We start from the raw sequence: 27640 nt of genomic DNA on the forward strand, positions 1-27640 counted from the left end.
TCCTGGAACGCCAGGATCACGCCCTGAGCCGAAGGCAGCCGCCTAACGACTGCGCTACCCAGGCGCCCCCAACATGGCTAACTTCTAACTCTTGTGTTGATTGGTAAATGATTTAGCAGAAACTAATTCATAAGAAGGGACGCAGATAAATTCAGACAATGAAAGAGAAGTTGCACCATCACTGGACCAGCTCCGCATGGCTCAGAGTGAGTGGGGCTCCTGCCACTGGTGGTGTGCCGGATGATGTGAGGTGGAAGGCGGCCAGATCCTTGAGTAGCAGTCCCGTCATCGGTCACTTAATCATTCTGATTATAGAGAGGAAAGTCTCAGCTTAGTGACGAAACCCCTCTGACCCTTGTTTAACCAGCAACAATTTTTAAAAAGGCAATAGCATCCACCTGACATTTAATACCATTTTGTTTGCATTTTATTTATTTTGTGGTTACCTTCTCTTTATGGCAAGTGATACTTGGTTTTTCAACAGTGATATAAAATTTTCTTTCAATGTACATTTTTAAAAAAATTCCACTGTGACGCTATGGGAATGACCTTTGTTTATGATCCTTTCCAGGTTGGGAAAAAAAACCAAACTGCTGTTGATTCTGCCGCACACTTTGGTTGAGAACTGGGTTTAGCTATGCTCTTTTTGAACATCCTTAACTAAATAAATAAGTATATAAACAAACGGCTATTTGAGATAGAAGATCCCCCGTTTTTTCATAAGGACACTCCCATGTCTCCTGTAGAAGTTTGTACCCCGAACACCCTCCTTCCTTTCCTTTCCAGGCGGCAGTTTAAAAGAGGAGGAGAGAGGTGCCCAAGTCCCCCAGTCCCGCTGAGCCCCCCTCCGCCAGGGTTACGTGCAATGCCGAGAGCAAACCCCACTTCTTCGACTTGGGAAGTAGGTCCTCTTCTGTGAATCCCTGAGGTTAGGATGCCTGGATGCCCCAGATTTTTGTTGGTTTTTTTTTCCTTCCCCCAAAGGAATTCTTCTTGATCAGCAGTATGTTTCTTTGTTTATCCCGCTGCAAATCTGCTCACTGGGACTGAAGGAGTGTTATTATTTTTAAGACTTGAAACCTTGCATTCTCTACAGGTTGCAAGGGAGGGACAGGGACCAAAGCTCATGTGCCTCAAACCTTACCCAGGATGCCCTGGGCAAGTGCCAGTTAAACAAAAGTGCTAGTCAGACCGGGCTGTTTGCACAGCTGGGCAATGTTTTTGGAGAGCATGGGTGGGGAACGGGGACACAAGAGTGTCAGCCTCCGTCCAGTAGCATCATGCAACTGAGAGAAGCCTTAGGCAAGCAGATGGCTTCAATCGAAGGGGCCTGGTGTCTAAAGAATGGGATTTCTCCTGTGGAGAAAGGCCCTGAGAAGCAGAGCTCTCACTGCAAAAGGGGGCCACTGAAAGCTCTTCTTTGTTTAACCTGAGAATTTCTCTGCCTTATGGCCTAAAGACTTTCCTGCTTCGATCCGGGTCAACCTGGGCCTAGCAGTCTCATTTCTAGGCCTCCATGAAGTATCAGTGGATCTGGAAGAAGAGATTAGATTGCCTTTTGTAAAAGCTACCCCCCTCCCCAACAACCTTGCGGGTCTGGAACTAACTTGCCAAACATCAGAGGGGTCAGTGGACTACCTCAGTGGGACCAGAATGCCCTGACATCACACACAAAATTTTGGAAGTATGTGCACTTCTTTCCAGTAGAGGATCCCGTAGCTCTCCTCAGATTCTCAGAGGAAACTATGATCCTAAGAAATTTACATACCACTATCTTTCAAGTACCTATGAGAATGAACCATCATTTAAAGGTTGTTAAGCAAGCAAAGATGGCCGACATAGGTCTTGGTCTTTCCCATTCAAAAAAATGAATTAAACTAAGACTCATATGAATTTGTTGATTATGGATGCTCTCTTTCAAGGGGTAAAGTCGGGGGGCGCCTGGGTGGCACAGCGGTTACGCGTCTGCCTTCGGCTCAGGGCGTGATCCCGGCGTTACGGGATCGAGCCCCACATCAGGCTCCTCTGCTATGAGCCTGCTTCTTCCTCTCCCACTCCCCCTGCTTGTGTTCCCTCTCTCGCTGGCTGTCTCTATCTCTGTCAAATAAATAAATAAAATCTTTAAAAAAAAAAAGAGGTAAAGTCGGATAAAAGAAGATAAAAAGGAAGAGACTAAGCAATTCCAAAGGACCCTAAGGGATAGTTAGGTGGGCTCTAGCATGAGAGGCCAAGTGGGAGATGGGAGAAACCAGACACACCGACAGACACGCAGGGGTGGATGGGTGCCCTGCACAAGTCGGAACACCAGATTTCAGAGGGAGGTGGACAAATCGGAGGCTTTCCAGAGAGAGACATCTAGGAGGGTGAAGGGTCTAGAAGTCGTGTCACATGAGAAATTGGGGATGTTGAGTTTAGAAAAGACTGAGAAAAAGGTAATGGAGATATCTTCAAGTATTTTCAAATTGTTACATGACTGAGATACTAGAATCTTATGAATTTAGATGTGGAAGGACCAAAGAGCTATTGTCCAGGTGCTAATGTTACAGGAAAGAAAACTGAAAGCCAGAGAGAAAAGACTGGCCTAAGGCAGAGCTGGGACTAGAACCTGGTCTCTGAGTTGGCTCTCAGTGTCCTTTCCCAACATTTGCAACTGCCTCCCTGAGTGCCTGAGATGCAGAGACGAACTAGGACCCATGACTTGCCATTTCAAGAAGGTAGATCTTGGCTCAAGAAAAAGCATTCCTATCTGAGATCGTGAGCTCACCATCAGGCAGAATATTTCTGAAAGAGTGTGCATTCGTTTTCTGTTGCTGCTATAAGACGTCACCACAGGCTTAGCGGCTTACAGCAGCACACATTTGTCACCTTTCAAGTCTAGAGTCAGAGGTCCAAACTGGACCAGCAGGGCAGCATTCCTTCTGGAGGTTCTAGAGCAGAATTCACTTCTTTGCCTTTTCAGCTTTCAGAAGCTACGTTCCTTGGCCCGTGGCCCCTTCCTTCATCTTCAAAGTCAGCGGCACAGCGTCTTCAATCTCTCGCTGACTCTGCTTCTGTCACCATGTCTCCTTTGTTTCTAGCATCTAATAAGGACCCCTGTGATACACCGGGCCCACCTGGATAATTCAGGATAATCTCCCATCTCAAAATTCACAACTTCATCCCATCCACAAAATCCCTCTTACCATATAAGGTGACATATTCACGGTTCTCAGGAGTCGGACATGGACATCTTTGGGCGCTCTTCAGCCTACCACAGGGTACAAAGTGCACTGACATTGGCACAGTTTTAGAACGGTGAGTTCAAATCCTAGTTGAAGCACCTACTCATCGCATGACTGTTACCCATTTGAGCTTCTGTTTCTATAAAATAAGAAGAAAGTTTCAAGGTTACTATGAGGATTTATGCTAATAGATATATAATGCCTAATATATAGTGCACGTTCAGCAAGTGGCAGCCAGGTTTGTTCAAAGAATCTCCAGATGATTCTCACCAGACAGGAATTCAATAGAAGAAACTTCCGTAAATGAGAGATTAGCTAAAGTGACCTCGAAATTCCCTTCTGAGATTGCTACAAGAAAAAAAAGTGAAATAAAAGGGATTTTCCTCCCATGTATCTTTGTGTACTTCACAGAGCTGGTTGCAAGGTCACTGCCTTTCTGGGTAGTCAGTAGCTCACAGATCTGCTCTCTGCCCCCACCGCGCTGCTATCGGGCTTGAGCAGGACTGTGAGAGCCTGGACTGGTCTGCAATGATTGGCCAGACCAGGCAGCTGAGACCAGCGCAGGCTCCCTCCTTCACATCTGTCAACACACCTGATAGAGAGCAAGTCGCAGCCCAGGAGCACTGTCTGCAGCGGCCAGGGAAAGCAGGAAAGCAAAGGGAGGGCAACACCTTGATATGGTGCTTGAGGAAAAGCTAAAGCCTGAGCCCATGCTTCTTACCACCGTCCCAAAGTCTTCAACAAGGATTGGAACAGTCATGGGCCACCACTGCTGAGTCAAGAAGGAACTTGAGAGAAGAATCCAGACTCTAAAGCAACGATCAAGGTAGGCGATCTCTCTGGTCATGGGCCTTCCTCTCAAGATCACAAAACCAGCGCCTTGCCCAGCCTTGTAGCCAGGGTGTCTCTGATGATGGTCTACCGAAGATGTATGTTAGTTGTGGGTGTGTGTCGAGAGAATTCAGTCATTTGTCCACCAACGTGTTCTGCAAAGTAGGCTCTCATTTTTCTTCCGTCCTCGCTCCCCTTTGAAAATCGTCGTTGTTCCTCTACATATTTCAAAGTTTTAGAAAGTTTTCTACCTTTCGTTATAAAAATCGTGTGTGTGATTTCTTGAAATTCTTCCATTAGTCATGGTTCTTCAAACATGACTTGGTTCCAGAATTTTGTTTGCTTGAATTCTTTCCACTTCCAAGATAGAGCACGACAGTTGGCGTTCTAATTCTGAGGAACACCCTGCCCGTGCAGAAAGCTGTCAAACTGAAGCGATAGGATCTCCCAGGAAGCCATGTGCATTTTTCTGCTCTGGAACCTAAGGAGTTAAAAGTCTTGAAATTGCTGGAGCAGAATCAAGCCTATTTACCTAAGCTTATCACCCAGGGCAGCCAGGTCAATCATTTACTGATGAAAGGCTGTTTCCTAACTTTGACAGAAGACCACTAAAGCCCATGGCTGACTATCTCTACACAACAGACACAAGGCAATGTAGAAGGTACTGCCCTCTGGGGCTAGAGCCCATACTCTCTTCTGACCAGAGACGTTTATCTCCTACCCAGAGCTGTAAATGCCACAGGGTCCTTCCTAGCTCAACAATAAACAGGAACAAGCCTCATGCACAAACTGAATACCTGATGTCACCTCAGGCCTAAGAGCTTGTGGCTTTGAAGAAGCTTTCCCTACTTCTGGAGGTCGACAGGGAAGAAATAGGCTCTAGAACAAGTTCTTCAGTGATTCCCCAGGGGGAATAAGATTAAGTAATCACCAAAAAACATGGAGTTTTTCCCCTTCAAGTCTACACATTCCAGAAATATGTCATTTTTAATAAACATGATCCGCTCTGCTTAGGTCTGAGCCAACTCCTCCAGAAAGGTGGTCCTATTGTCATCCTCTACACTCGTCACGTCTGTGCAATGGCTCAGAGCTCTTACCATTGTTAGAAGGCCTGGTGATAGAGAAGCCCTATTTTTCTGAACTCCCTTTAGGGAAGGGGTTGGACCATTTACTAAACAAGGTAAGGTTTGACACTATTTTTGTCAATCATTTATGGAATTGAAGTGAATCCCCTTTAGTGAGGTTTGTGGCCCAGAATTTTTATGTGGCTCAGGCCGTTAACTCGATGCAGGAGTGGAGGCCATTGCAGAGGGTGGCCCAGACACAAATCCCATGTGTGATTTTGGGTGAGTCTGTGGCTTAACTCCCAGGAATGTGGTGAAGAATTATGGAAACTGATACATTTCTGCGAAGATATTAACTCTGTAAAATGTTAAGTGTGTGTCTGGCTGGTTTCCAGAGAATGTTCATAGATAATGCATGTGAAGGGGTGGTTTACAAGGGGGGTGGGGAGTGTGTCAGAGCATTCCAATGCCCTGGCCAGATTTACCCACAATACCTTAGGCTGCCTTAGGAACAGATATGTCTTATCTATCCTTTCTGCGTAGCATCTGGCTTAGGCCGAAACACTGGTGGCCCTTGAGAGTATATCCAGCTTTTCTTCCCATTTCATGCGTATTGGATATTAGGTGGGGGGGGAGTTACTCTTGAGATTGACTAACAAAGTAGACAGTATTATTCCTTTTACAAGTTAGGAAGTTAGAACCCAGAAGTTAATTAATTTGCCCAAGTTTACTCAGTCAGAGGCTGAGCCAGGATTCTACCCAATTCTGCTTCATTCCCAATCCGGTGTTTTCCCCCAGTGGTCATGGAGTTAAGCACATGCAGAAACATAAATCGTGGGTGTGTGGGCATTGGGGGGGTGGGGGGGTCACTGAGGAAAGCAAAGCTAACAGGGTCAGTAGTTTTCCACTGGTCCTTGGATGTGCCATGCCCAAGGCCGGCTGGGCGCCACTATAACCAGAACACCAGCATTGACCAGACAGGACCTTCTTTGAGGGGAAGTAAGGGGAAGGAACAGGCGGGGAGCAAATGGAAGTGTTCCCAGTCCTAGCAGTGACAGTCACTGGAGTCTTCCCGATCCTGGCTATTTCTTAAATAAACCTAGGGAATTTTCAGGCTAGATCTCTGCCCCTTTCTATTCCAGAGGCTCAAATTCATGAGCCCCAACTTAAGTACGACATTTGAACTATTTCCAGGGAAACAAATGACACCATTCCAATCCTTCTCCAGGAGCTAAGAAAATTAATTATGATTTCGCTTCACTTCGGCTCATATCCACTCATCTAAATCCATGGGATTTGGGCAGAAAGAGGCTTAAAGCAAGAGGAACTGTCAGCAATCCATCATATCGAAGCTCCCAGTAGCTGCAACCCAAAGAGACCCATGTTAACCTGGAGTCCAAATGGCTTTTGGTGTCATTCAAGCGATAAATGAGTAAGGTCTTCCTTTCCTGCCGACCCCCATTTCACTTTAGTTCGGATACATCCTAAAAATTCCATTAGCTGTCTGGCAGAAATTCCCAAGCAGCCACAATTCCTGAGCACTTACAAGATCAAGATAAAGAAATGCCACAGTGAGATGTGGTTGACTAAATAACTTTGAACAAAGAATTTCTTCTTTATACTGACCCACCTCATGCATACCTCAGCGTGTGATAGCAAGGGCATTACCAATAGGGATCGCATTGCCAAGTCCACTGAGTAAGTGTCATTTTCTGAGACAGCTGACCCTGCATGAACTGTACTCACACGCTATCATTTTTGTGACCTAAAACATTAGGAAAAAGAGAAAAAGTTGGAGCTGAGATACATGGACTCGTAACAACATTTCACCTTTATCCAGTGCCTCTGACGACCAGGAAATGAACTTTTATCTACATTTGAACCTTTTTATCTACATTTTTAAAATTTAATCCTTATAACAAACTTATGCAATTTGCTCAATCCACACATAGTGGATAGCTAGTAAGATGAGGTGAAATTTAAACTGGGGTCTGTCTGGTCAAAGCCCATGTTCTTGAGCACTCTGTTTTGGGGAAAATACCCAACAGTGTCTACGCTATTTGTATTCTAAGTGTAAAAGAGTATGGAGTGCTTTCTAAATTACTATCTTGGGTCCTCAGAGTATATACTTACGACTCCCTTCTCTAGGTGTTCTGGATCCTATACAGGCATAAAACCCAAGATCAGAGTAGCTTTCCTCTCCTCCAGGAAAGCGACAAGGAAACACACACACACACACACACACACACACACACATACACACACACACACACACACACACATACACACACATACACACACACACACACATACACACATACACACACACACACACACACACACACACACAACTCACCCTCAGGTCAGCATTTTGATCCCTTTCTGAAATTGCAAAAGAAAATCGTCCTCTTCTCCTGGTTCACGAACATTGTTTTGTTGATTTGTTTGATTTTAATGTAACATAGAGACAAGTAGACAGATTTTTCATTTATTGTACCAGGACATTTTATTTCCGCAGTCAGATCTCTGTCTCTCTCTCTGAGAAAGGAACTACGTCAAAACTCCCCATATGGTTTTCTTTCATCTTCATCACAGCCCCATAAGGGCGGTGTCATTTTCAGACGGCATTCTTTCACATAAGGAACCCGACACTCAATAAAGGTGAGCGCCCTTCTCAGTGTCACTCAGCTCACAAGTCCCATAGGTCTCGCGACTGCAAATTCTTTGCTCTTTTTTTCCTAATACACAAGCAGTTTTCTGGATTCTTCAGGCTCACAAATGGCGGGAATGGGATAATGCAAGCTAATTAAATGCCAGCTGACTAAGGAGCCTGTTCTTGGGCTGCAGAGACCTACTCCAGCGTTGATCGCTTTGCTTTGGCTGCGATTCTATCGGGTCAGTGTGGTAATTAGATTCTCACTGAGTAGTGGAAATGAAGATGCTAACTGATACTTAATAAAATCTGCCTTAAAGGCAAAAGCCATTCAACCCATGTGCCCATAAGCAAAGTTAAGAGATCAAAGGAATTCTTGCTAAGAAAAAGGTCAGAAACCACCGTCCTCTAACTGGTTGCGTGCCTGTAGGACGGTATATACGGGTAGGGGTTACAGGGTCCTCATGGTGTCTCTCGATATACACAGTTCCTCTCTTGTTTAATTCTCTGATCAGATGGTGTCTTGTGGTCAAGCAAGAACACCTAAGGAAGTCTTCCTACAGATTCGGTGTCTGTCGCGGGTGGAGTCCCCATACCTCGAGAAGCCAGCTAAAGTTACATCAGGCGTTCTTGTGCCCTGTGAATTTCATTTCAGTCCTAAGATGCTCTGAAGAGTCAGGGGGCCCTCCATCAGTTGTGCATCTTGGGGAAGCAAATGTTTTTATTCCTAATGCTTCGCTGGAAACTACTGGCTGGCCATCTAAGTCTCCATCTCATGTGACAGTCTGGTTGTATGCGTTCTTGCTTTGGGATTCATGGGTATTTTCATTGCACTTTTTGTCCCCATCTCCTTGCCCTCAGAGGCTCTAAGGGTGTTGGTGCAGGAGAACCCATCCACTTTGGGCAATGAGCAAACAGAGAGAAGGAAACTTCTGCCCTGCCCCACACCAGCTAGTTTCCCTCCTTTCTACAGTTCCAAGGTCAAGTTTCCCCTGGGAACAGTTAGGGAACTGAAGGTCACAAAAAGCTGGCAACGCACCGTGCCTTGGAGGGTTTCCCAGAAAGCAAAATGAAAATGAGATTGTTTTCACATAAGACTTCTGTATTTGGAGGACAGGATTCAAACCGTTTGAATCTGCGTTTCACGTGTACTTAGGTAACCCCCATAAAGTGTAGTTGTTTTTCTTTTCCTAAAGCCAAAACAATATCAAAAATACTTCCTGCAGAGAACTCTAACTAGGCAGGATTCTTTTTGTCATCGCTGAGCTGCTGTTTTCAAGGATTCATATCTTAAGATAAGCCTTATATGGTGTGTTTAGCTGGGGCTCTTGTGTCTTTCCATGTAATGATGGCTGGCCGCGGGCCGCCTTATTGTAATCTCATTAGATGTCACAATGGACGCAGCTGAAAACTTGTGGTTAGTAAGTGAGCAGGTTGCAAAAAAAGAAAACCCAGAGGCCAAGCAAATATGTTGCAGTGAAGGAGCAGATGGTAGGTTCTCTATGACCTGAAGAAAACCAGTACTTCTGTCCTGAAAAGATAAACCTTCAAGCTCAAATATATGTATTCCACAAAATTCAGCTTTATGTCCTGGGTAGGAATCCTGAATATAGGCAAGAACCAATGGCTAGACCTCCCAATATATGACTGTTCTCTCCCAAAACTCATTTCATCTGGTTTCTCTTTGTAAGATGGAAAAGCCCTTGACAAGAGGTATTATTATGGAATATAGTTGTGTTGGTAACTTGTAGTCCAGCCAACAGAACATAAAACACAGCCTGAAAGAGGCACCCTGGTCCTGACTGCACCATTATCTGGCTCTGTGGGTTGCTGCCAACTTTTGAACTTCTTCGTGGTGACTCGGTTTTGATTCTTTACTCTCTGCATCTTCCCTGTGAATAACCACAGACATTCATTGATGGCGTCATCCTCAGTTCTGCTATCGTCACTTACTCTTTCCGAGAAACACGTTAGACGCAGTTTTTGAAACAAGATTAAATCATCTTGAAGGTTTTAAATTTATCTAGTGAGCCAAACCACAGCCTTCTTAGAGTCCCTTGTTGGGGTCTGTGTGTGTGTGTGTGTGTGTGTGCGTGCACTTACTTTTAATTATTTGTATCTGGGGGCACCTGCGTGACTCAGTCAGTTAAGCATCCAACTCTTGATTTCAGCTCAGGTCGTGGTCTCAGGGTCCTGAGATCGAGCCTTGTATTGGGCTCCATGCTGGGTGTGGAGCCTGCTGAAGATTCTCTCTCTCCCTCTCCCTCTGCCCCTCCCTCTGCTCGTGCCCTCACACAAGTATATATAAAAATTTGCACAGTACTCTGAAGATTATGCGTTCTCAATAAATATTCTTTGATAATAAATTGGTAGTTGACTGAATTTAATAGAGAAAGTGATTTTTTTAAAAAAAGACTTTGTCATTGCCAGGGATGACTAAAGAAAGAAGCAGTATCAACATGTGGTGGGCCTGGTGCTTTGAACATTACTTGCTCTCTGGCGGCCAGTAACAGGCCCAACAGAGCGGAGACGGGCTTGGTCTGCTCGTGCTACTGCTGCATTCTGGCTCTGCGACACTGAGCAAATCACTTCAGCTCTCTTGCTTGGTCTCAATTACCTTTTTTAAACAATGGAAGCCAGGGGATGGAAGTGTATGATTTTTTATGGCCTCCTCTAGTTTTTATATTCTGTCTTGTAGAGAAGTTAAGATCCACAGATCTTTTAAAAAGAAAATACACAAATGGTTTTTATCTCTCTTTTTTTTAATGATTTTTTATTATATTATGTTAGTCACCATACAGTACATCCGTGGTTTCCGATGTAAAGTTCGATGATTCATTAGTTGCGTATAACACCCAGTGCACCATGCAATACGTGCTCTCCTTACTACCCATCACCGGTCTATCCCATTCCCCCCCCCCCCTCCCCTCTGAGGCCCTCAGTTTGTTTCTCATAGTCCATAGTCTCTCATGTTTCATTCCCCCTTCTGATTACCCCCCCTTTCTTTATCCCTTTCTTCCCCTACCGATCATCCTAGTTCTTATGTTCCATGGATGAGAGAAATCATATGATATTTGTCTTTCTCTGCTTGACTTATTTCACTTAGCGTTATCTCCTCCAGTGCCGTCCATGTTGCAGCAAATGTTGAGAATTCGTTCTTTCCGATGGCTGAGTAATATTCCATTGTATATATGGAACACAACTTCTTAATCCAGTCATCTGTTGAAGGGCATCTCGGCTCCTTCCACGATTTAGCTATTGTGGACAATGCTGCTATGAACATTGGGGTGCACATGGCCCTTCTCTTCACTACATCTGTATCTTTGGGGTAAACACCCAGTAGTGCAATGGCTGGGTCATAGGGTAGCTCAATTTTTAACTTTTTATGGGACCTCCACACTGTTTTCCAGAGTGGCTGTACCAACTTGCATTCCCACCAACAATGTAGGAGGGATCCCCTTTCTCCACATCCTCTCCAACAATTGTTGTTTCTTGCCTTGTCTATTTTTGCCATTCTAACTGGCGTAAGGGGGTATCTCAGTGTGGTGTTGATTTGAATTTCCCTGATGGCTAATGATTTTGAACATTTTTTCATGTGTCTGTTAGCCATTTGTATGTCTTCATTGGAAAAGTGTCTGTTCATATCTTCTGCCCATTTTTTGATTTGTTTATTTGTTTCTCGTGTATTGAGTTTGAGAAGTTCTTTGTAGATCTTGGATACCAGTCTTTTATCTGTAGTGTCATTTGCAATATATTCTCCCATTCCGTGGGCTGCCTCTTAGTTTTTTTGACTGTTTCCTTGGCTGTGCAGAAGCTTTTTATCTTGATGAAGTCCCATAAGTTCATTTTATCTTTTGTTTCTCTTGCCTTTGGAGATGTGTCATGAAAAAGGTTGCTTTGGTCGATGTCGTAGAGGTTGCTGCCAATGTTTTTATCTCTCTTGAGCCACTTTCCCTATCTCTTAGGTAAATGAACTAGGGGAATAAGAAACTGCTGAAAAGATCTCAAGAATGAAAGTCCGAGGCTATTATAAAATTGGAGAGGGTGGGCATCGATCTTTTCTGGAGAAGAAGCCCACTCAGCTGGAAAATGGAGGCAATCCCTTCTGAGTTCTGTCCAGGGCCAACCCTGGCAGGGACGCTCAGCGTTGCCACACCTGTGTGTCACTAATGGGAGCTCCAGCGAGCAGGCAGTCATGACTATTACCCTCCCTTTATAAATAAACAAAAGCCCTTAAAGGTGACGTGACTTGCCCAAGGTTACAGAAACATGGCAGTGTGTCAGATGGAACCGTGCGTGTTGGTGACATTATAAGCAAAAGGCTGCAGAGTGAGGGACAGATCTGTACCTCCTCTTAAGTTCACAAAACAATGGTCAAGGACTCTGGAAGAGCTGCAGGTTTGCTTTGGCTCCTGAGACCATTCTCGTCCTCCGGCCCCTCCCTGAGCCCCCTCCCAGCTGCCCTGCCCAGGGTTACTCACCCAGGTGGGTGCTCATCGGGTGCTGGGGCTCCTGTCCCTTCTGGTAAGCTTCCTGAAAGGCTATTTGTAATGAAGAGAGGGCACAACAAGGAAGCAGAACGCATCAAAGATCTTCCCTGAGGGCGTGAACTCAAAGGGCAGTGTTCTTGGGAGAGACTCCGGTTTCCCTCTTACATTCTGCAGAAAAGAATAGTCATAGGATGACTGACAGAATTATGACGCTCCATTCCAACCATGGATAATTTTTATTTTCACCTCCGGGGTTATGTCACTCCTCTCTGCTCTACTTCTCCCACAAAAAGGAAAGAATAATGCTTGCTCACTGGGACGCTGAGAAAGCAGCCTGGGGCAGTGCCGTTCAAAGGAAACTGCTAGTCGCACCAAGCACCGGGGCAGGGCTGGAAGTGCTAGTAAAGAAAGTGCGTAGCATCAGGCCCACACGGGTTTACTTACCTCTTCAGACCAGTGTCCAGGGAGCTCTAAGGCCCTGCAGAACCACACTCACAAGTCACGCTGGGAACTCCGGGCCCACAAGAAGAGCACTGAAGGAAATGAGGCCTCAGTGGTTTCACGTCTCGGCCGCACTCAGAGCCTGCATCCCTTCGCTGCTCACTTTCTGGGTCCCTTTTTAGAGATGAGAGAGGGAAAGACGATATTAATTACTATCACCCAGGGATCTCTGGTCATTTTCGGGGTGCTGGGGGAACACGGTGAGTTCAGGAAGAATGGACGGATCTCCTGGCCGCCTGTTGTATGGGACTGAGCTTCCACACTTTTCCGTTTTGATTCTATTTCCAATATCTAATTGACTTTTTCTCAGGTAGTCTCTTGGGGAAAGGGGTGGGGAACACACTAATGCATAGTTGATACTGTCCACAGTCATATTGGCTAGACTCACTTTCTAGAAACCACAAAACAACCAACCAACCACCCACCAAAAGTCGCCCTTGGCTTGCCCACCAAATACACACAGTTAAGCAGGATAGGAAGAAAATAAGCTTATGATTCAACTGTGTACCAACCCTTCACGAGGCCAGAGAACCAACATGGCCCATGAGTCCAAGAAACAGTATCAATGTCACGTGTAACTCAGAAACAGACTCCATGTACTCCCATGGGACAGTCTCATACATGCTCTAATGCTAATAACCAAGTGACCAAGCACCAGTTAGTACTGTTACGGCTTCTTCTATGGAGTCCGTGAGCATACCATCACTTCTTGAACGAAACTGAATTCCCAATATTGGACTGGATTCTCCAGCACTGTCAGTCTTCTAGTAGGAGAAAATGCGTTTCAGGGGCAATATAAAGCCTCGTTTTCCTACTTTCCAAAAGCTGTCTGGCCATTCCTATGTCTATCCTTAGTCCTCACCCAGCACAAAGTGAAGTGAGTCAGAGTCCATAAGTCTTTTCTCTGTGCCCATCACTCTGCCAGACAGTCAAGGTAAGGAGGGGCTTATCCAGTAGAGACTTTCCAGAAAGTGAAGAGACTGTTCCTAATAATCCCATTTTTTACAGCCCACTAGTCCGAAAGGCAAAGAGGCAGCATTTTGAAAGGAGATTTTCATGCTATAAATCTTCAGGCATTTGGGGGCACCGAGTGTTTTGATGTAACTGCAGCAAGCCTAAAATAATGTATAATTTGTGTGTGTGCGTGTGTGTGCGTGTGTTTATGTGCAATGCATGGAAAGAATTTTAATACGAGAAAGACAATAGATCAGTTTGGCAGAAAGAAAAATATTTTATCTAAGCTATTCCTGGATGTAGGTTACACAAAATCTACGTACTTGTTTGATTTATGGAATTAATTAGCAAATGTCTGTCCAAAACATGGGCTTAAAAAACTTCTGTTGATAGCATAGCCCTTCTCTAAAATAGCTGCAGTGCATTTTGATCATTTTTAGAAAAGGCACACTACAAGAAGCTTTGGCATGTAAAACATTCTTCTGAGATGTCTACATGAATCTCGGGGTCAGTTAATGACATTGAACTTCGTATGTCTTCAAGTAACTCTTGGCATGCCAAATTCCTATCTCATAACTCTTATTTTACATGATTTTTATAGTAAGATTAACCAATGAAATTTGAGTAAACTGATCAATAGATACAATGGCCGAAGCATTATTTGGCTACACTGTGTGCTTCGCCCAGTCTCCAGACATATTTTTTTCTCCTATTCTGCAGACAGGCTCTCTGACCATGTCTGGTTATGCTCAGTCTTTGGCTGTTCCCCTAAAGGGATTATCTGGGGGTCACCATTTTTCCTCTTTGAATGACTATCTGACATAATTCCCACTGGGATACTGCTATTTTTCATATCAACTTATATCAGAAGTTATGAATTCCCACTTGCCCCAAGCCAAGGTCATAACAGCATGTTGGAATCAGATATTTTCTATTGTTCGAACACAGATCCAATAAAAGGACATTTATAGAGTGCCTAATATATGCTTGACACTCTGCTAAGTGCTCTAGGTACAGAAGGGAGTAGCTCACAGTTTTGCCCAGAGGAAGGCCAACCTCTTGTAGAGCAGATGAACCCACAAGGAGCCAACACTTCATCATGTGGGACTATAAGGGCCGTGACACTGAACACAGCACAGAAAAGTTCTAGATGGGGGGCGCCTGGGTGGCACAGCGGTTAAGCGTCTGCCTTCGGCTCAGGGCGTGATCCCGGCGTTCCGGGATCGAGTCCCACATCAGGCTCCTCCTCTATGAGCCTGCTTCTTCCTCTCCCACTCCCCCTGCTTGTGTTCCCTCTCTCGCTGGCTGTCTCTATCTCTGTCGAATAAATAAATAAAATCTTTAAAAAAAAAAAAAAAAAAGAAAGAAAAGTTCTAGATGGATACTCAAGAAGGCCTTCAGAGAAGCTGAGGTCCAAGTGGTATTTTAAAGAAAAGGAAATTGGAATTTGCATCCTTCCTTTTCAAGAATACAGACTTTGAAGGAAAAGCTGCTTCCTTTTTGAAATTTGTCTAACTCTCCTAGGAAGGAGAAAATACAAGAGTTGAGACAGTTGTGGTAGCCATGACTAAGGAAGATTTGATTCCCTGGACAAGGCGGTAAGGGGAGGGTTCAGAGAGATTCCTCTAATTGAAAAGGCAGGAACAGGAAGAACTAAAACTTCACCCTGAAATAGAGCCAGTGCCTCATTCACATTCCTTGAACTTGGAGCTTTAATTTAGAATCATTCTCTGCAGCCCAGACCTCACATGTTCTCCCAAACCCCGGGGACCTTTGCCTGGTGAACTGTCTTGTTATAAATCTGATCTCTACTCAGTTATGACTTGAATTTCATTTATCCTGGGAGCAACCTTAAACAGAAACAAAGAACAAAATACTGGAGAAATAACAGGGGAGTCTTCTGATGTCGGCAGTTGATACCAGTTTGGAAGCTCAGGGTTGAAGGATAGGGATGACCTACCCACACCCATCCCAACACCCTCTGTTACCATCCGAACTCCAACTCTGACTTTAGCACCACACAGCTGAGGCAGGAGGTAAGCTGGAAGGGTAAGCTTAGTAGCTTTCAGCCTAGACCGGCTGGAAGTCCTTCTCAGTTTCCTTAAGTTGGCTTAGGTAAACCTTTAGTGTGTAAGTGAAATTTTTCACCATCTTAAACAGTGCACCCGCTTCCTGAATTTGGGCCAACTTGTTTTGGAGTTGTCTGATTCTTTTAGAAACTCAGATCGTAAGTCACACTATTAATGGACCAACTTACATGTTGGATAGATTATTAGGATAATTAGGATAGATTTGACTACATAAATACTTAAAACTCCTTTTACAAATACCATATGGAGAGGTAAAAATAGAAACGCTGAACAGGAAAGTACATTTGCAACATAAATAACAGGCAAAAGTTTGCCATCCCTGAAGTGCACTTGCAAATCCATCCCAGCTAGAGGCAATATCCCAGAAGAAAGCTGAGCGAAAATGAATTGACAGTTCACAAAAGAAGAAAGATAAATGACCTATAATCATTATTTGAAGGGTTGTTTAGCCACACGAAAAATGAAATAAAGGCAAATTTAAATGGTGAGAGAACATTTCCTTTTTATGAGATTGGCAAAATTTGGGTAACGCCAGGCATCGGTGAGCAGGTGGGCAACAGGTGCTTTCACGCACGGAGATGATAGATGAGTGCGCAGTGCTGGAACCTCCTTTTGTAAGTGCAGCTTGTCAAACCACATAAAAATGTCTTATAGAGGTAATTGTTTACTTAGCAAATTCACTTCTAGGACTTACTTTTAGACAATAACAGAAGAGTGCATTAAAAATTTCCCATAGTACACATATATCTATGGAAGGCTTGTTTATACCGGCAAATTTTGCAAAGAGCCTAAATGTTCATCGGAGGACAGGAGGAATCCACGCGTACACACGCGCATGCGCGAGGATACTGGCCAGCCGTCTCCCAGGATGCGATCCATCTAGCAGCTCTGGTTCAGAGCCTGAACTCTGTCACCAATAGACCCGTGATTAAGTTTATGTCTACCTGTTACGAGCTGTGTGATCCGGGTGAGTCATTTGACCTCTGTCAGCTTCAGTTATCTCATCTTTAGAAACGAGGACAATACTACTACCTGTGTCTTACGGTGGAGCCGAATCGGGTGAGCGTATGAAAGGGAAGCTCTCGGCACACCGCCCGCAGAGTAACCAGCTGCCATTGCCACCGAGCCTCTTGAGCCAATACCGTCCTTCTCTGCACCAAGTGACAAACTAGACAGACCCAGGGTTTCGCTTCTCCATCTTCCCAAGACCTTATTAAAATAAAAGCTTGTTTTGGGATGCCTGGTGGCTCAATCAGTTAAGCATCTGCCTTGGGCTCAGGTCATGATCCTGGGGTCCTGGGATGGAGCCCCGCATGGGGTTCTCTGCTCAGTGGGGAGTAGGCTTCTCCCTCTCCCCCTGCCCCTGCCCCTGCTTTCTCTCTCTCTAGCTCAAATAAATAAAATCTTTAAAAAATAAAACAAAAGCATGTTTTTAAAAAGAATAAACTCATAACAGAGAAGAAGACTACAAAAAAGGAATAATCTAAAATTATTACTGTTATTAAAAAATGGATAGACAGACTGGCAAACAATGTTGAAGAAGCTTTTTTTTTTTTTCCCCCAAAATGTAGAGCAAAACGACATTGGTGGAAAGGTGAGATAAAAGATAATTAAATACTAATAACAAAAATTAGATAGCCAACAATTTACTTAAAGCACTTGAATATGTGTCAGGCACTGGTTTATACCCGCTCCATGCATTATTTCAATCAATCCTCCCAGAAAATCTATGAGGTAGTTAGTAATATCATTCCCCCTCTTTACAGTGGGAGAGATGAAGGCCTTAAGCAATTAGGACAATTTCTGCAGGTTACAGCTAGTGTGTGGCGAATTTAGGATTTGCACAGAGCCAAGGTCATTGTGCTGGACTGTCTGTCACCTTGGCATCTCTGCCACCCCTGCTAAGGACTTCTCTGCATCACAAAGAAGCAGGACCTGCATTTCCCAGACCATCGTCCCCCCACGGTTTCAGCTTAGAGCCTCCAGGGGGTATCTGTAATTTGGAAGGTGGAAAAGTAGAGGCGTTGTTCTCCAGAGCGAGGGCTGGCAGACACGCAGGCAGCAGTTGCCTATGGGGTTTGAAGCGGCTACAAGCGAACATTGCTGGGATTGCACACTGAGCTAGTCAGTGCCAGTGCACGAAACTTTCCCTCCTCCAGCCTTTCCAATGGCTGTTCCTTGTATTAAAACATTTCCTACTGAAAACACACAGAAAGGCTTTTGTTTTCCTGATCAAACTGACTGATTCAGGCGCCAAACACTGAGACCCAATCCAGGAAGCCCCATATCTACCGAATAGGTGTCCCAGAAACAGCACAGAAAATTGAAGGGGAAAAAATATCCAAAAGTAGAATCTTAGTGCTCAGAAGTCACAATGCTTAGATTAAAAGAGCTCATGTACAGCAAAATTAATTTAAAAACAAACCAAAAAACCCCAATGAAACAAACAAACCCCCAAACAACTAAGCAACCTTGTGATATTTTCGAATGTCAAAGATTAAAAGAATAAAAGAACTTTCAGAGAGGGAAAAAAGGAACCTACAAGGACTTGAATTAGACCAGCTTCTGACCTCTCACAACATTGCTGGATGGTGCTTGAAGATGTTGGGGAAATGCCTTCAAAGATCTGAGAGGACATGATTTCAACTTGGGTTGAAATTCTACACCCACCCAAACTATAAATGCAGGATTGGAGTAAAATATAGACATTTTTGGTAGGTAAGGTAAAGATTCCGAAATTGTAACTTCCATGCACAATTTTTTAAACAAGGATGGAATCCTAGTTCACGTGATAAACTTTCTGTGGAATGAAAGATGATGTATAATCACTTTAATTCTATGCGTTTATTGTCATGAGTATTAAAAATGTATAGCATAACAAGCTTTCGCATTCATGTATATTACTTTGAACAAAAGTTTGGGAGGTACTTAGGAAAAAAGGGAATAGAACAGATAATATTTGAATATGGCAAGATCGAAAGACAGTACATGAATGACTGAAGTTTGGGAAACACTTTGCTAAAGTAAATGATTTAATATACGATCTCTTCCAAATATATTTCCATTTTAAAAGAAGAGACTTAAAAGACACTGCAGAGCCAAAAGCAGGAACTCATTGGCCACAGCAAGGCCAGGACAGAGGAGCCTGGGGACTGGTGTTTGTGACCGGCCTCTGAAGACAGCCTGTTTCCTTTGCTTACACGCCATATTCCCCGCCCTCCCCATGGAAGCTTCTGACCGTTTCGGCTTTACCAGAAAGGGTCCCCGGCAGGGAAGAGAGTGTGAGGACCCAGGTGAACTGAGGGCTTTCAATCGCCTAGAAGTTCCATTTCTCATGATGAAGTGGTACATGAACAAAGTGGCTCAGGCACCAACACGTTTATCTTCCTCCTATTTCTATTGCCTTTTTATCTTGTTAGATTGTGTCTTTCTGTGTAATTTCAAATCTTATTTGGAGTGAGGAAGAGTTTATCTAAATAGCATTAATGACATAAGCTCACGAACCAGTGGGCACACAGATACACTGGAATATCTGGTCCTAAATGGCTGGAATTAACCTCGTCGTCAGGGTTCTTGGTTCCACAGACAGACACTAACTCTGCTTTAAGCAGGAAAGGAATTTATTGGAAGGCTGTCACATAGTTGACAGAATGGGTAGGAAGGCTGGAGAGCCACCCAGGAGGAAACGTGGACGATAAGACAGAGCCAAGATGGCCACACAGAACAGTCCAAGAGTCTGTCACGCCCACCAGCTATGGTTCCCCCCGCCACAGCTGGACACCCCTCTGGGGCACTGGCCATCATCTCCGAAGGCCTCCCGCACATTTGCATTCCTCAGGCAAGCTCAAAGTCTCCTGCAGATGCAGCTGGTGGCCTGAGCCGCCAGGGACCTGGGGGAGGAAACACCGGGCCCTCCAGGCTTGGTCTCTTTATCAGTTTTCCCTGAAATAGGAAGGCAAAGTAGGCAAAAATGACAGAGGCCCACTTGGCTTGGTGACTTGGAGAGGCCCCACCAGAGCAGCCGTGTCTCTCTTTATGCTCACCTCACTTCCCTCGGTACCTCGAGCAGTTTGCAAAACAGAATGTCGGTGTTAGATTAATTACATTTAGATAATGTATATTTCCTTTTCTTTCAAAGTCAGGGCTCCAAACATAAGTTTCTCATTTAAAATTTTTGAGTCTTTTTATTTGTACTTCTAAATAAACTTGGACAAGGCTGAGGAGTATTTCCCGTTAAATTCTATTGGGACATAAGTTTCAGATTACCTGTGAGTCTTTTTCATTTACAAGAAAAATCCCTTTTGAGGATAAGTTCAAAGAGACTGAATTTTCTAAAATCATTAACCACCAACAATGTAAGATGCTTATTTCATGAGTTCTTGAGAGAGATTTTAAACTGTGATAGTGCAAAACGACTGAACTGCTTCACTTGAGAACCAAGTAGATGTCGCTAGTAAATTCTGGTTTAAAAAAAAAAAATCGGTGGGGAAACAAAGACGTCTATTTTAGTGGTGTATGAGAAATGATGTAGGTACATATAAAAAGTAATTAATACCAACTATGGGTTGATACTCTGCACCCAATTATCTTCACAAGCACGAGAGTTTTGTTTTACTGGATCTGACTCCACACTGAGCGATTACAGGAACATTCCCATGTTTGTTTTCATCTCCTTTACATTTTATGTCCTGGAGGGTGGTGGTGTTGCATTTAATTTGTCAACCTATGTTAATTTTACAAGAATCCAGATCAAACTGCTGTGTAAACAAGAAGGGCCTTCCAGAGTTTTTTGGTGATTAGACTGGAGAAGTCACAGCTGAACTCAAAAATATGCTGCCAGGGGTGATTTTTTCATTTTTCTCCCTATAATTTTAATGGCTCCAATGAAAGAGCTGTTTTTCTTTCACAATAGTATCCTTGTCAAAAGTACTTTAAAGAGCTGTTCCACTACATTAAACAGTCTAATTAAACCACTAATATAACAAAGATACCAGCAGTTGATAAATCCAAAGAATATAATTCCATCTCAAGGCAGAAATTTTTAAAGGTGATTTTTTTTCAGCATTTAGCTCAATTCCCAGTTTAGGGGACTCCTGTCCGTTCGACATTTCTTTGCAGAGAGACATCATTAATCTGTGAGACTTACTACAATGGGATATTATTTTCCTCAACAGAGGTTGTTATTGAAACTGCATATTATCAAGGCAGCTGTCCGATTAAGTTTTTATAAAGGATTAAGGGGTTATATGAGCACCCAACAGCTGCACCGGTGAAGATAAAACTGGGGTTCCTAAATCGTACGCCTCTTGGTGTATGCAATGAAATGACATATTCTTTACCCATGCAGCAAAATACTCACATTTAAAGGGAAAATTAAATTAGGAACAAAACCTCATTCATCTGAGAGCAAAACACTGTGTGAACACAAATTAAGAATAAGCAGAAATATATGAAACGTTGCCCTCCTCCGGAGAAGTCTGCCATGGACTCAGCAGGCATGATGAAAAATTTCAAAACACTAAATAAAATGAAAGATTCAAGTAAACATCTGAGGCATTGAAGAAATTCTGCGAGTTCGTGCAATGAGTCACTACCGAAGACTACGGATATCTGCTATAGAATCTCAGGAGGCAAGAGCACTTTGGGGCCAGAGGTTAAAGAAGACAGTTGATGTCATTTATCAATGAAGACCTCTGAGAAAAGTCATCAGGATTGTCTGAAGTGTAACTTGCTAAAGTTGAAAGTGACCCAGGAGATCATCTCCTCCTCCAGTGGTCCCTAAACTTATCTGTTGACAAGAATCAGATGAGAAACCTGCTAGAAATAAAAGGAATAAAATTTAAAAAAATAAAAATTTAAAAATAAATTTAAAAATAAAATAAATGAATAAAATATATCATGCCTTCCTCAGCCCTACTGAACATATATGCCAAGGATTCTGTGAACCTTCTTTTATTTAATTTTAAAGAATGTTAAACTGACCCAGAAGGCCCAAGAAACTGTACTTTTGCCCCAGGTGATTATTTTCAACCAGAAGTTTGAGAAAAACTCTTCTAAGTCAACTTTGTGAACTCAGAAAACAAAACATTAAACGAGTACTAAATGTGAAAAACAAAAACAAACCAGGTGGGAGCCAAGCTGTGTGTGTACATGTGAGAGAGACCCCCTTCAGGCAGAGCAGGGAGAGAAAACGTGTGCAAGGCCAAAGAACTGTGGCCACTGTCTTTCTTGTAACTGACCCTCAAGAAACACCTGGTACTGACTGAATTGAAAATGAAGCAAAGAGGGGCGTCTGGGTGGCTCGGTAGGTTAAGCATCTGGTTTTTGATTTCAGCTCAGGTTATGATCTCAAGGTCATGAGATCAAGCCCCGTGTCAGTCTCTGCACTGAGTGGGAAGCCTGCTTGAGTTTCTCTCCCTCTCCCTCTGCCTCTCTCCATCTCTCTCTCTCTCCCTCGCCCTCTGCTCACCTTCCTCTGCCCCCTCCCATTCTCCCTCTCTAAAATAAATAAATAAATAAATAAATAAATAAATAAATAAATAAATAATAAAAATAAAAGAAAATGAAGAAAATGAAGCAAAGAACAAAACAGGTCGCAAACGTCAATGATGACCTATTTATGCCCACCTTACATTCAACTCATGCGTAAAGTCTCTGTTGGAGACACAGGCACGTACCTTAAACATTCTCCTGTGGACTGTGTAGCAAGACTGAGTGAAAACACTCAGTACCTGGGAAAAATGTAAACCCAGGGAGGAAAAGAGATCTGAGGTAGAGAGTTGAAATTTAAGAAAAGAAGACTCCAGGCTGTGTCACAGAGAACAGACCCAGATGCTTATTAGATTGTGGTAGATTTTGCTGAAGCATGTGATAGAATGAACAGTTCACAAAATAATTTTAAACTATCTTCGAAGACCTTGAAGAAAATTACTTAAAAGTAGCCCAAACCCTCAGCAAACCGCAGAAACATAAACTGCCGTCTGGGGGATAATCTCACCGTGGCAGGATGGAGCAGATGACCTAATGCTGTCTCTGCGGGCTCCCACCGCGCATGCTCGGCTTCTCCGCCTTCCTCTGCCGGTGGAACTTGTGAACGTCGGTGTGTGTATGTGTCTGCATTTTTTTTTTTTTACAAAAGAAATGCCTGTACTTGTATCCTAATACATTCTAAAATTCTCTTTTTGTGCAGACTCCCACATTTCAAAAAATTTCTGTTTATTTACTTATTTGAGAGAGAGAGAGAGAGAGCAGGGGAGGGGTAGAGGAAAAGGAGAGAGAAAATCTCAAGCAGACTCCACACTCAGCGTGGAGCCCGATGTGGGGCTCAATCCCGAGGTCGTGACCTCAGCCCAAACCAAGAATCGGACACTTAACTGACTGAGCTACCCAGGTGCCCCTCCCCACTTTTTTAATATTGAATTTGTGAGTCACTTTAATAAAAAGTTGATTTATAAAACTAGAAATAAAAATGCTTTGACATTAATCATTCATTTCTTGACTTTTTGAGTATATACATATTTTTTTAATACCAGAATCGGAGTCTACTAGGAACATCAAATTGTCGCTAAGTTCTTTTTGAACAAAATACTTCAAATGCATTTTTTTGCTGTGGGCATAGCTTGAAAAATGCATGCCTTGACATTTTTCACAGGACCAAATCCATGGGAAGGTGAGTCAACAACAATGATGAAATCAGGACTCTACTAGACTCGGGAGAGACTGATGCAACAAGTCATATTTTGCTAACGGGTTCTGTCAGCGTGGGGCCCTGCCACCTGGAGCCTGTATGCATCACTCAGGACGCCAGGGTGGATGCAGACTTCACCATGAAGTTTGAGGAAAGAAAGGACAACGAAACATTAGTGTTTCTCAGAGCTGATTAGAGTGAAATATATCATATATATATATAATGTTTCAATTATCTATTTATCCACCTCTATATATCTATATCTCCCATATGTATGGACCTAGGCAGTAGAAAATTTTTGTTTCAGCATGTAAATTCATTGTTTGTACCAGTTGAGTTTAAGATGACACACACCCAAAATAACACCTATTAAATGCCAGCATTGAATGTTATCCAAATCAGTCTTCATAGCAACCCTATGGTTATCATTTCTTCCCCGATTTATAGGAAAGGAACCCAACCTAAGTCTCAGAGAGGTTAAGTAGCTTGTCCAAGGCACACAGCTATAAAGAGATAAGTCAGATTTTGGACTTGGGCCTATCTTTTTCCAGAATTTTTATTCAAAATTTTATGTTGCGATAAAAATATTTATTGTTGGTTCAAAATAGCACAACATGCGATCTTCGAGGCAAGGGTCTTTGAGGCAGAGAACGTGGAGTACGTGTCGGAAAGGGAAGACCACATGAAGGCCCAGTTTCGTCATTTTCTCGCATTGGATGTGGGCGGCAGCCACCCCACTTCTGCAACGGCGCCTCAGGAAGGATCGTGAGGCAGGGGCTCCACGTCCACCAGGTCAGGGTTTAATACCCATCACACAGCTGGTCTTCACTTGTGTGTGGCGTACGTTCTACAGTGAATTAGAGTCAGACTGGCTTAGCAACACAAAGTCCTTAGTAAAAGTCTTTTGAAACTCAAAAATAGCTTCTGGCAACAGAAACCAAGTTTTCATGCTTATTTTACCTTATTTAGAGATGGAAGCTGGACCTCAGAAACCCCCTCACACCAGAACGTCATGTTAGTGAATCTCTGTCGAGATAAAAGGACATGTCCCACCCCAAAGCCACTAAACACAGGTCACATCTATAACCGTAGTTTCCATTTTCTGGCAGAGCTGAGTAAAATTTCCTACTATTTTTCAATTAGGAAAAGCAGCATCTCAGATGACAAGAAAGGCTTTTGTAACCAACTCACAAACTTGGAATAATTTTTATTGAAAGCTAGGCTTACGTGGTTATTAAAAGGCAGATTTGTGTTGGACTGGGGATGCATTTTACACTGGTCTCTGGAGAAGGAATTGGAGGGAAGAGAATTTTTTTCTATTCTCTTGTTTCTGCAACGTGCGTTCAGTTTGAGTTTCCCCCTGAGAGGCAGGCGGGCTGGGCGAGCCCAGGCGGCAGACAGAGCCTGAGTCGGAGCTTACATTTGAAAACCGAAGCATTGATTTAGCTTTTCAGCTAAATTGCCCATTTTCAGCTTTAGTTGCTTCACCCTGTGTCGTGAATTTTAGGCAGGGTAGGCAGGAGCGAGGGGGACAGGGTGCCACTTGGCTCGTGTGTAGCACTGTTCAAAGCCTTTAAAACCAAGCCCGTCCGGAGCGCTAACCCCGGCTCCGCAGTTCTTCAATTCAACCTGGAACCACCGATTCAGTAAAACTTATTTTTCTCTTCTGACATGAAGAGTAACTGGAAGCTAATCGCCCAGACTGGAAATTGAGCAAGTGGGTCCAAAAACAGAAGTGGGCTACGCATGCACAGGGAGTGGATAAAGCCCCGAGTTGCCTCATGCACGTCGATTCAGAAAGGAATGGACACTGTTGATGAAATTTATCACACAAGATGGGATTGCGAGCAAATCCTTCATCCTAAAAAGGACAGAAACGCAGAAGGGAATGACCGGGGAGAATGAGTCACCAGCAGCTGTTAAGAATCATAGACCTCTATTGCTGACTTAACTCTCTCCTTTGTGTGCCCCAGCCGCCCGTGGTTCTCAAACTCTGGCTGCTCAGGATCAGCCCAAGGGTTTGTTAAAATACGGATTGCTGAGCCCGACCCTCAGAGTTTCTGATTCGGGGGGTCTGAATGGGGCCAGAGACGCTCATTGCTTCCATTTCCTGTGATGTCCATGTGCTACTCGAGGACACCAGACTGTAAGAACCCGGCTCTAGGTAATACTCGTCTCAGAACTGAGCCCAAGGGGCCACCAAGACCAGCTCATCTACCTGGAAAACCAGTGCAATGTTTCTTAAAAACAGGTACTGCCATGGTGAGCTGGAAGGCGCCACTGATAAAGCTGGAATGAGAGGCCGAAGGAACCTATTTTATCGAACAGGTGATGCCCCCTCTTCTGGGGGATATCTGGAGAATTCTCTCAAGATTCAGCCCAGGACCAGAGCAATGTGGGCCAGGGTTGGCCTGTCCTTGGGGAGGCAGGAGAAGGTGTCAGTTCACGGGTGCCAGACTCGACCTAGGTTTGAGACCCCAGTGTCCCCGCTAAGGTTATGAACTTGCTCAGTCACTCAGCATTTCTAAACTGCAGCCTCCTCACATATAAAATACGGACATGATGCCAGCTGACCTCTTCTGCTTGGAAGGATGAAATGAGATAATGTTTAGAAATCTTTAGCATAGTGGCCCATGTGTAATAAGGCTTGGTAAATGCTCGCGAATTAGGTACTGTTTAATAATATAAATAGTCTTATCCCGCCATTATTCTATAGCCTGTGTGTATAACACTTTTACTACATTCAACAAATTCTGAGGCGTCTGTCTCATTTTCAGATATTACAAACTGAGGCACTGAGAGGCTAAGAATCTTGCCCGGGGGGCATCCTAGGGAGCTCTCTGAAGTTAATGTCCCCGATGCCGCCATTAGCATCCTTCTAATCCCAGATATTTAAGTGTGATCTTTTCCAGACCTTCTGGACAGCCCTCCCCGAGAACCTGGCCATACTCCTCAGGATTAAAGGAGGAGGTATTATTACTTCAGCCCCCCCTGGAGTCTCTCTCTGCCTTTTTTGGCCCACATGCTGCCGTATGTAGTTTGTGTCTGAAATGGAAAATTTCTGTAACACAATACCCAGCTCTGATCCCCACAGACCCTCTCAAGCTTTTTATTTTTATTTTTTTTTTTTGGTTTGGGTTAAACTATGACTTCATATGCAAAAAGAAGCCTCACTTCGCAGTGTTCTCAGCAGATTCATAAACATTACAGATTCAAAACCCTCCAGTTCCTAGGAATTCCACAGAATTAATTTCACTTTTCTGAAAAGGCAGAGCAGTGACTAAGAAGTGAGAAGAGAAATGGGAAAATTAAAACTACCTTCAGGACATGTGACTCTGCGCCCGTCCTCTCCTGCCGCTTCCCTCCTGCAGGGTGGTGGGGTTCCCAGCACTCCCACTGGTGCCCCCAAGGAACGGCAAGGAGGCGTGGCTGCCCTTAGCTTGACGACCCTGCCTGAAACTGGGTGTGTGGGACAACCAAGCAATGGAAAGCAAGGATAAGAGGTTCAATTCATTGACTCACTAGCATTCTTCCCTCCTAGAGCGTGAAGCCTCCACAAACTGTGTCTAATGCGAGCCTGGACAAATCTGAACAGGGCAATGGGTTTCCACGGAGTGATCTGCCCCTCTGACAAGCTGCTCCCCGAGAGCACACTGCTCGCGGCCTCTGGAGCCCAGCTGTCTGGCTCTGATTCCCAGCTCCGCCCCCTGACTAACGAGCCAGTGACTTTGGGCCACTTGCACAACCTCTCCATGTCTTCGTTCCTCATCCAGAAATGGGGCTCCATCCCCACCTTGTAAGATTTTACAAGGAATAAGTTATTTAAGACATTATAGAGTGTTCAGGAAAGTTCTTGGCACATAATAAGCTCTACAGGCATTGCTCTTATTACTGGTTCTACCCTAGGGCAAGTAATGGAGCAGTTCTGGCTACATTTGCTCAAGAAAAACATAATGGCGTCATAGAAAGGAAGGAAGCAGTTTGGAGTCCTGGTAAGGGCACAGCTTCGGAGTCAGGCAGCCCTGAGTCTGACCCTTAACACAGCTACTTGCGTTGAATGACCTTGGGCAAATTATGAACCTCTTTGAGATCCAGTTTTCCATTTATAAAATAGAGATAGTAACACCCACCTCCTAGGGTTCCCGGGAG

At 43.9% G+C, this 27640-nt stretch overlaps 1 long non-coding RNA gene across 2 annotated transcripts; it reads right to left on the reverse strand.

Moving 5' to 3' along the window:
• LOC103677326 lies at window positions 1–27171 on the reverse strand. 2 transcript variants are annotated; one of them, XR_572372.2, is made up of 5 exons: window positions 26810–27171; window positions 12704–12874; window positions 12251–12427; window positions 3183–3360; window positions 1–305 (listed from the first exon to the last, which is right to left on the reverse strand). It is a non-coding gene; the product is annotated as an uncharacterized LOC103677326 (long non-coding RNA). The 2 variants fall into 2 exon arrangements; XR_572371.2 differs by lacking the exons at window positions 1–305; window positions 3183–3360; window positions 12251–12427; window positions 12704–12874 and adding exons at window positions 24059–24338; window positions 24452–25352.
• Window positions 27172–27640: the final 469 nt, after the last annotated feature.

Source organism: Ursus maritimus, unplaced genomic scaffold (genome assembly GCF_017311325.1).
Source record: "Ursus maritimus isolate PB19 unplaced genomic scaffold, ASM1731132v1 scaffold_4, whole genome shotgun sequence".
NCBI classification, from domain to species: domain Eukaryota; kingdom Metazoa; phylum Chordata; class Mammalia; order Carnivora; family Ursidae; genus Ursus; species Ursus maritimus.